The following is a 7,982-nucleotide window of genomic DNA, read 5'->3' on the forward strand; positions in this document are numbered from 1 at the left end:
ATCTTCATCATCATCATCATCATCATCATCATCATCATCATCATCATCATCATCATGTCTGTCCCTCTGTCTGTCCATCCTTCTATCTATCTGTCTGTCTGTCATTACCCATCCATCCATCTGTCTATGTGTCCATCTGCCTGTCTGTCTATCAAGTAAACTTTTATCCGGCCCATTCTTCAAGGAATTCAGAGAGGCAAGTGTAGCTTCTCATGTTATCATTACAGCCACTGTGTGAAGTAGTGTTAGGCCGAGAGAAAGTTAGGCTTCAGTCACCCACCAAGTTACATGGCAGACAGGACAGAAACAAGCCCAGTCTTCCAGGTTGTCTGACACTCTAACCAATACACCACACCAGCTCTTCTGTGCTTCAGTAGAAAGGTTTGCTCTGAAAGCATTTGTCCAGTTCAGCTTTCTTTCATTACCTCATTTTCTTCTTTCATTTTTTCTTGGCTGGGAACGGGGGAGATATGTAACAATGAGTAGTTTTGGTAATTAGGTCACGTTTTTATTCATCCAAGATATATCCAAGATTGTGATACTTTCAGCATGATTCAGAGAAGACAAATGTAGTTGCAATCAGGGTTGCCAGATCTGTGTTGGAAAATACCTGGACACTTTGGGGGGTGGAGCTAGGAGAGGGCGGGGTTTGGGGTGGAGCCTCAGGAGGGTACAATTCCATAGAGTCCACCCTTCAAAGTAGCCATTTTTTTCCCAGGGGAGCTGATCTTTGCCAGCTGGAGATCAGTTGTAAGAATGGGAGATCTCCAGGCCCCGCCTGGAGGCTGGCAACCCTAGTTGCAACAGGCAAATGTATTAAAGAAGGTCTTTCTGTTTGGCTGCTGCTGTTAAAATGCTGTACTTTGGGAGGAAAAGTTTTGTTGTTGTTTGTTTTTAAGAATCTAAGAAATTTAATTTGGTCATAAGATGCTTTCATTTTCCAGGGGAACACATTGATTTGGTCTTAAAGACTAGTTCAGCAAATGGTTCTGGAACACAGAAAACTGGGGAAAGGAATAGCAGATAAAACACATTACAATTTTTTTCTTTTAAAAAAAGGTCTTTCCGGATGCGAAGGTCAAATGTAGGTTATTTCAGCTGACTAGCTGAGAGCAAATGGAGAAACTCCCTCAGTAGCAAATACAGCAAGAACAAACTTTTATGAAACTGAACTTGTTCAAATAGACATTATCACTACTAGCGGGCACACTAACAGTGTTTGAAAAAAAACACACAATACTGTATTTGCATAATCAGCTTATCAAAAGGCAAATGTACAGTTCCGTTTAACTGCATATGAATGTTACCCTGCTGTAGTTGCTAATTCACTGTTTCCTCCTTATTTTTAGGGGCACATCGGAGAGACACGATCCAGCCAAAATTTATCTACAATTGAATTCAATGGGATGGAATTACACACAGGTTTAAACCTGTCCAACTGAACAAGTGGGATTTAAAAGGACCAAATTATGCTTGCCTTTTAACCTTTAAGACCAACAAAGTTTTATTCAGAATTTAAGCTTTTATATGCATGAATACTTCATCAGACAATGGAAAGGGGTACAGTGAGCAGAGCTACTTATATCTGATGGGCATAGAATAGCATACAGTCCACCCTCCGAAGCAGTTGTTTTTTCCAGGTTGGGGAGAGAGATCTGTTGTCTGGAGTTCAGTTCTGATCCCAGGAGATCTTCAGGCTCCTCCTGGCAACACTTGATGCCACCTGACTGGCATGATTTAACTGGGCCTGGCTGCTTGCTCCTGTTCAGCAGCAATCCTTCTATGTGAATTAGCAGTTGCCAACTCCAGGTTGGGAAATTCCTGGAGATTTTATGTGTGCGGCCTGGAGAGGGTGAGCTTGAGAAAGGGTGGGAACTCAGACAGAACCTCAGACCACTCTCAAAATTAGCCATTTCTGCCTGGAGAACCATTGTTGCCAACCTTCAGGTGAGAGCTGTGTCATTATACCCTACTGAGGTCTCATGCTTCCTGCTTTTGTTACCGTTATGGAGAAAGACTATACTTTTCCTAGGTAGATGCTGCAGGGAGGGGGAAGAAGATGGAAAAGTCAGATAAACTCCCCTACAGAAAATACCTGCCTTGAAGTGCATAATCTATGGTAGGGGTATCAAACTCATTTGTTATGAGAGCCAGATCTGACATAAATCAGTCCTTACAGGGCCGGGCCATGTGTGTGCCTATTTAAGATTAGCACAGAAATAAACTTTTTAAAAGACACAGACAAACATGTTTAAAGGGGTTTTTTTTAATTAAAAAAAATTAGCACTTAAAGGTGGTCTTAAAAGCGCTTTCTTTGTATTTCTCCCATGGGATCCAGGGAACTGGGCAAAGGAAGCTCTCACTCTTTCCCTCCCTCCCCAGGGGACCAGAAGGGGGAGGACCCTCAGCCAATGGAGAAAATAGAGGCTTTGCTCTGTAGTTCCTGTGCAACTGAGCAAGCCTTGAAAAGTAAGCTGAGATGCAGAAGGAAGCAAGAGAGAGGGAGGAGGAAGCAGACAAGAGCCATTCACTCAGGGGCCTGATAGGAAAGAACCCTCTGGGCCACGTGTTTGACACCCCTGCTCTATGGTATACCATAACACAACCATATCAGGCCAACAAAAAACCCAACACATCATGCCACAAGTTCACACTTGATGCTAAACACCACAAGGCTGATGTCAGGCTTCCCAGGGTTGTCTGGAGTAAGAGGTGGAAGCATTGGCCCCAGGGTGGGCCTTTGTCTGGCCTGTAGTTTGGTATGCCTCAGAATGAGTACAGAAGAGGAGGAAGAGCAGAAGCTCCAATCCTGGACAGCTGGATATGACAGGAAAAGGTGGCAACAATACACTGCAAACAAAAGGAATGCTGCGCTTCAGTGTCTGTGTAACGATTATCATGCTACCCCTGCAACTTACCACACCCCATTATTCTTTCTTCTTGGCATTCTGGATCTGTTTCAGGGCTTTGAGCCACCACAGACATGGGGACACACACACATGTGGAGGGGGGCATGGAAATCCAGCATCTGTTTCAGCTGCAGGATGGGTGGTAAGACAGCAAGGATGTAGGGGGTGAGTGAATGCCAAGGGTTGCATGTGGGTGGGAAGACAGCAAGGGTGAGGAGGTGAGTGAAAGCCAAGGGTTGGGGGTGGGCTTCCATGTGGGGTCTGTCAGGTCCAGATTTTTGCTGTGGAAGCTGACTCGGTGATTTAGGACCAGTCATAGACTTTCAGCTTAACCTACAAGGTTGTGCAGAGTGGGGAGTGGGGAGAGGAGAATGATGTAAATTGCTTTGGTCTCCCCACCACCACCACTGTGAAGAAAGATTGTCCTTTTCCTATGTAGAGGCTGCAGGGAAGGGAAAGGCAATGGAAAGCTGATGGCAGAAGGACAGATAAAGGGAAGGAGATACAGTTGCCAACTCCGGGTTAAGAAATTCCTGGAGATTTAAGTGGTGAGATTATAGGAGGGATGAGACCTCAGACAGATACAATGCCATTTCCTTCTGTAGAACCACTGTTGCCCGTCTCCAGGTGAGGGCCTGAGATCACTCAGAATTACAACTACTCTCCAGATGATAGACATCAGCTCCCCTTCAAGTGGTGGTGGGGAGCCTCTTTCTAGAGTCCGTTGTCTTTTTCTTCACAATGCACCTTATTACTAGTTTCATTAAAATTGCCATAGTTTATTCCAGGATGGGAGATCTTGAAGAAAATAAAAATGTTGCAGAGAGAGTTAACATTGAATGGTAACAAGAAGCAGATAACCCTGAAGGAAATAGGAAGGAATACTCCTGAGGAGGATTTTAATGAAATGAGCCTATATCCAGGTGCTCATTGAGAATGGACCTTTCTTATAATATTGTAATACTGTAATGTACTAAAAGATTATATGATTCTTTTAAAAGTTTTACTATACATTGTTACCAAGTGTATCACACAACGCACATACAGTCCTAATAAAAATAAGATAGAAATAGACAGGGGTAAACACAAGGATTGACAAACAGGGTGATAATTACCTATCATAGTCTTCAAGGAAGGCTCCAATGGCGACGAAAAAGGAGATGGGGGGGATGGACCCTCAACTGATCAGGTATCGGGGGCATATCTAACAGTGGGGTATGTGGTACTGTCAGGTGCACATGTGTGGGGAGTTGGGTCAGAGGTTATAAGGACTACCTTGAACCCTAAGAGGGTAGGAGGTGCAGGGGCGGATGACAGGTGGTCAGCTGGTACATGACCTCAGGAAAAGGAAAGCTTGACTTGTGTGGTGGGCAGTAGCCAGTCTATTCGGGGCACCTGATTGGACGCCCATATCCGGCCAATGAGCAGACCTGGCCCTGGTAACCTGATTGGGTTTCCAGGTAACAATGGAAAAAAGGGGGAGGCTCCAGGGTGACAATTAGGGCAAGGCATGAGTGAGAATACTGGGGTGGAAGTGATTAACAAGCTATCCAAACGTTCTTGACCCGTGCCAGTCTGGGTTCCGACCGGGCCATGGGACGGAGACAGTGCTGGTCGCCTTGGTGGATGACCTCCAGCGGCATCTGGATCGGGGCGGCGCTGCGGTACTGATGTTATTAGACCTGTCGGCGGCATTTGACACAGTCGACCACCAGTTGCTAAAGCGCCGCCTCGCCGACATAGGGGTTGGGGGGTTGGCCCTACAATGGCTTTCCTCCTTCCTCCCTGATCGGGGACAAAGGGTGGCCATTGGGGGTGAGCGATCCCAGAGGCGCACACTTGATTGTGGGGTGCCTCAGGGAGCAGTTCTCTCCCCAATGCTGTTCAACATTTATATGCGCCCCCTTGCCCAGATTGTCCGGAGGTTCGGGCTGGGTTGCCATCAATATGCAGATGACACCCAGCTCTATCTACTAATGGATGGCCGGCCTGGCTCCACCCCAGGGAACCTGGATCGGGCCTTACAGGCTGTGGCGACGTGGCTCAGATTGAGTGGGTTGAAGTTGAATCCAGCGAAGACAGAGGTCCTTTGTGAGGGTCACGGCGCTCTGGGAGGGGAAATAGCTCTCCCAACTTTCGAGGGCGCACCATTGGAATCAGCGCGCCAGGTAAAAAGTCTGGGTGTTTTACTGGAGCCTTCATTATCAATGGAGGCCCAGATAGCAGCCACTGCCAAGTCAGCATTCTTCCATCTGAAGCGGGCAAGGCAGTTGGCCCCCTTCCTGGAACGCTGCGACCTCGCAACAGTGAGCCATGCAACGGTCACCTCAAGATTGGACTACTGTAATGCCCTCTACTTGGGGCTACCTCTGTGCCGGACCCGGAAGTTACAGCTGGTGCAGAACGCGTCGGCCAGGCTACTATTGGGGCTCTCGAAATGGGATCACATGCGGCCGGGGCTGCGCGGACTGCACTGGCTACCAATTATCTACCGAGTCCAGTACAAAGTGTTGGTTATCACCTTTAAAGCCCTATATGGCCGAGGACCAGCCTACCTAAGGGACCGTCTCTCCCCATATGAACCCCAGAGGGCACTGAGGTCAGTGGGTAAAAACAAAATGACCATCTCTGGGCCGAGAGAGGTCAAACTCCAAAACACCAGAGTACGGGCCTTTTCAGTTGCGGCACCTGCACTGTGGAACCAGCTTCCGGAGGAAGTGCGGGCCCTGTGGAACCTCGACCAGTTCCGCAGGGCCTGCAAGACCGCCCTTTTTAGACAAGCCTATAATGACACTGACTGCTGAGTTGCCTGGTACAAAGAACCGCCATCTATAAGATTATCTAAACTGGCAGAACCAGCGCCATAACAGTTTTATTGCTGCCAGATATATTTATATATATATAATGTAACGTAAATTATGTATTTTAACTTAACTGACTGGTTTTTATATGTTTAATTTTAATTGTTAAATTCAAAGTCTTATTATTTATGTTAACGTGTAAGTTGTTGTTAGCCGCCCTGAGCCGCCTAGGCGGGGAGGGCGGGATAGAAATAAAAGTTATTATTATTATTATTATTATTATTATTATTATTATTATTATTATTATTATTATTATTATTATTATTATTATTATCTAAAGGTGACAATAAAGGGCCAGATTGTTACCTAAGGTGACACCCAATCTATACAAAAGAACTCTGGCTCTATGTGAAGTTGTTCTTCCTCTTCTTTACTGGCACCATCCTTTGTCTCGGGTTCTGTTGGACAAAAGCTTAGGCAGTCTGGCAAGATCCATGCTTAAGATAAGCTTGATTGCCTTATGCAAAAGTAACAGCTGTTGAGTACGTGAGCCTCTCGCTTCGCTGTCATATATATATATATATATATATTCTGCATACCAATGAGAAAAACCAGGTAGTGTTGCGGGGTTGGTTTTTCCTGACTGGTAAGTTTTGCACTGGGCGGGTCTTTTGAAATAGAAGATTCTTCCAGCTGAATTTATTGTTGGGTCATTACTGGTCTCCCCCCCACTTTCTTATCAGCAGTCAATGGGTTTAATGCTAATCCAGGTTGCCTGGTGGGGGTGGGAACTCCCTGACAGGCACTGCTTTAAAGATTTAGTGAGAGGAGATGTCAACCACTTGGCCAGAGAGGAGGAAGTTCATGAGGTGAAAGGTGGAGATATCAATGCTTTGCAGCCTCAGTTTCTGCCTCATTGTTATTTAGAAATGAGAGGACACAGGGGAAGATGAGATGTTGAGATGAACCAGACTTAAAAAAAAAAAACCCGACTGCTGCTGCAACATAGTAGGTTCCACAGCATTATCCTCATGTTTGAAATGTGTGTGGTCAGAGTCAATTGCAAAGGCAATTACTTTCCTAATCTCCTAGTTCAAAAGACATGCCTAGTGCAAAACTGACCAATAAGGAGAGACCATCTGGCCAGAAAGGGGAGGGAAAGTCTGAGGAATATGTATGCTTTTAAAGGCTTGGGAGTGAACTAAAAGGAGGAGAGGGTAATACGCCTCTGAAAAGCCGCTCTTGGAAACTATGGAGATACAGTGGAGTGACAACAGAATGCTTGGGAAAGGGTGTGGAAGGAATTTAAAAATCTGATGGGAGAGTGAGGTGAGTGTGCGAATGAAGATAGAAGAAAGGTTTTTTAAAGTGATAGATATGTGAGGATAGTGCCAAATGCAGAAAGGGCCCTTGAGTCCCCATTGCAGTGTCCTGCCCACAGGAACCATGGTTCCCACAGACTGATGTCTGTCAATTATTTTCAGAAAGTGGGCAAGGCAAAGTGGGGCTTTTACCCAGGAAGGCTTCTGATGGCTCACTTGAGCTTTGATTGGCTGTGCAGATGTTTAAAAATATTACTTTAGCAGTAGCTGGCAAAGCAGCACAAAGACCTTCACTGTGTGACTGAAAGTATGCCCTGGCAGCCATTTTGTGGCTGCCCCTGCCTCCTGAGGCAGCCACTTTGTGGCACCCATTAGGTAGCTGCACATACCATCCTTTGTCAGAGTTCCAAAGATGCCTGCAGGCTTCAAATGTTGGAGACCTCTGGTTTAAACAAATGAAGGTGCATCCGATCATTTCATGGTGCCTTACGCCCTTTTTAAATAGAAGAAGAGGAGGAGGAAATTGGATTTATATGCCGTCCTTCACTACCCAAAGGAGTCTCAGAGAAGTTTACAATCTCCTTTCCCTTCCCCTCCCGACAATAGACACCCTGTGAAGTAGGTGGAGCTGAGAGAGCTCTGACAGAAAGTGTTCTTGAGAGGAACAGCTCTGTGAGAACTTGTAACTGACTCAAGGCCACACCAGAAGTGCATGTGGATGAGTAGGGTGCATGTGAAGAAGTGGAGGTACATGTGAAGGAGTGGGGAATCAAACCTCGTTCTCCCAGATTAGAGTCTACGCACTTAACCACTACACCGAGCTGGCTCTCTTAGCTTTATAGACCACAATAAGCAAAAAAGGAAATGCCAACCATTTTAGAACAGAATTTTTTTTGCAAATTTCCTTTAATATTGAATCTCCACCCTCTTCCGCTAGGAACAAGGTTGGT

The sequence above is a fragment of the Heteronotia binoei genome, chromosome 1 (genome assembly GCF_032191835.1).
Source record: "Heteronotia binoei isolate CCM8104 ecotype False Entrance Well chromosome 1, APGP_CSIRO_Hbin_v1, whole genome shotgun sequence".
Lineage (NCBI taxonomy): Eukaryota > Metazoa > Chordata > Lepidosauria > Squamata > Gekkonidae > Heteronotia > Heteronotia binoei.